This window comes from Paracoccidioides lutzii (assembly GCF_000150705.2).
Source record: "Paracoccidioides lutzii Pb01 unplaced genomic scaffold supercont2.72, whole genome shotgun sequence".
NCBI lineage: Eukaryota > Fungi > Ascomycota > Eurotiomycetes > Onygenales > Ajellomycetaceae > Paracoccidioides > Paracoccidioides lutzii.
In genome coordinates, this window is record NW_015441018.1 from 13,394 (window position 1) to 15,893 (window position 2,500).

Below are 2,500 nucleotides of genomic sequence, written 5' to 3' on the forward strand. Positions count from 1 at the left end.
TTTTAACTGCGACAACTTTAACAGCCGAATACTGACGCCCCCGACCATCCCTATTAATCATTACGGCGGTCCTAGAAACCAACAAAATAGAACCACACGTCCTATTCTATTATTCCATGCTAATGTATCCGAGCAAAGGCCTGCTTTGAACACTCTAATTTTTTCACAGTAAAAGTCCTGGTTCCCCCCACAGCCAGTGAAGGCCATGGGGCTTCCCAGAAGGAAAGGTCCGGCCGGACCAGTGCACGCGGTGAGGCGGACCGGCCAGCCAGACCCAAGGTTCAACTACGAGCTTTTTAACTGCAACAACTTTAATATACGCTATTGGAGCTGGAATTACCGCGGCTGCTGGCACCAGACTTGCCCTCCAATTGTTCCTCGTTAAGGGATTTAGATTGTTCTCATTCCAATTACAAGACCCGAAAGAGCCCTGTATCAGTATTTATTGTCACTACCTCCCCGTATCGGGATTGGGTAATTTGCGCGCCTGCTGCCTTCCTTGGATGTGGTAGCCGTTTCTCAGGCTCCCTCTCCGGAATCGAACCCTAATTCCCCGTTACCCGTTGCCACCATGGTAGGCCACTATCCTACCATCGAAAGTTGATAGGGCAGAAATTTGAATGAACCATCGCCGGCGCAAGGCCATGCGATTCGATAAGTTACTATGAATCACCAAGGAGCCCCGAAGGGCATTGGTTTTTTATCTAATAAATACACCCCTTCCGAAGTCGAGGTTTTTAGCATGTATTAGCTCTAGAATTACCACGGGTATCCAAGTAGTAAGGTACTATCAAATAAACGATAACTGATTTAATGAGCCATTCGCAGTTTCACCGTATAGTTTGCTTATACTTAGACATGCATGGCTTAATCTTTGAGACAAGCATATGACTACTGGCAGAATCAACCAGGTAGCTGACTTCCGGACCCGGCGGCCAGGGCCCCCGGGTCTGAACCCCCCGAGGGGGGCAGGAGTAGCTAGACGGAAGGGGTTCCCGCGAAGGAACCCGCCGCGTGCAACCCAGCGGCGTACCGCGCAGGCTGCCCGAACGGCATTCGATTGTCCCCACTGAGATTTTCAGAGGACGGTCCGCGGCAGGATCGTGTGCCGGCCCGCGAGGGCGAACACGGGCTGCCGCATCGGTCCCTCCGATGGAGGATCACCGCCCCGGACACGCTGGCGAGCAGCGGATTCCGGGCCGGCCTTTCCCCCGGGAATCTGATATGATCGTTAGCCAGCGGCCAACAGTCGACAGACCCCAACCGGAACCGGAGCCGCGAGGAACTCCGGGGTTTCAAACGCCCGCGACGCATGCCCCGTCCCGCCGGTGGAGGAGGGCGAGGGGGCTGATGCGCCGCGAATGCTCGAGCTGACCGGCGGTCGAAGGGGCCACCGGTGGTGCCGATGGCGCCCTAGACCACACCGGGGGAGCTCGTCCGGGCATGGAAAAGGGTTCGCGGGTCGCGACGAGGCGGCGCGGTTAGCGGTCTCGAGGGGCCGGGATGCCCATCGCCTCGCGACCAGCCGTAGCTGCGGAGGAAGCTTCCCGGGTGCCCACCGATGCCGGCAGACCCAACCGCCGCTACGCGGCTCACGTTGCAGGCAGGAGGCACGACACGTTCCCACTGGAGACGCCGTGTCTTCCCGCCTACAACTACTCCCCGGAGGCATCTCCCCATGGATCCTGCCAGACTGCGCTCGCCGTACCGAAAATCCGTGTCGGGGGAACCGATTTGTATGGGCCGGATTGAAACTGGGCCCCACCGCCGCCTTGGCCGCAGCGCTTCTCCCCGTCGACTGAGCTGAGACCGAATGGCCTTGAAGGGGGGGGGAGAGGATATGACGGAACAGGGGCGGGAACAGGGGCGACCTCATCCGACAATATCCCTTCGGAGGGCCGACCCCGGCGGGTATGGACCATGACACCTCGCCCGCGCACTGAAGCAGGGAGACAGATGTGGTGTCTACGTCGGCATGTGCATGCATGCATGGATCCGACATGGATTCCATCGGTGAGTCGGTCAACATCTTCAGCTGGATGGAGCTCATCGGGACGTTGAACCGAATCACCCTGCAAGATCCACTTCACCCCACCCACCGACAGAGATGTGCATCCGGTCGATCCGGACCTTCAGCCGGCATCAGCACAGACGTCTGGTTCGTTCGGTTGAAGCTGGTTGAGTCGCTGCATCAAGCAAAGGTTCTCGTCTACGACACCATGTGCGTGCGTGCGTGTGCATGTGTATATATATAAATACATATATATGCCATATGCGCACAGGCAGGTGCGTGTGATGCGTTGTGTGTGGTGTGGGTGGGTAGGCATGCACATGTGGTGCACATGTGGTGCACAATCCGCATCTTGTCCTGATATTCAAAGCGGAGCAAGGAGAAGACGTCCCATCCCTCTCACCGGGTTCGGTTCAAGGCTCCCAGGTCCTGAACTGACCGCCAGCCCGCGCGCCCCGGGCGGAGTCGCGGGGAACTACCCGGCCGGCC

General features: G+C 58.0%; 1 non-coding gene across 1 annotated transcript in view; it reads right to left on the reverse strand.

The window, feature by feature from the left end:
- Positions 1-879: 879 nt before the first annotated feature.
- PAAG_12688 overlaps positions 880-2,500 on the reverse strand; it is a 5,054-nt gene continuing 3,433 nt past the window's right edge. Inside the window, exon 1 of the ribosomal RNA XR_001551860.1 lies at positions 880-2,500. This exon is cut by the window's right edge and continues 3,433 nt beyond it. This is a non-coding gene — a ribosomal RNA (28S ribosomal RNA).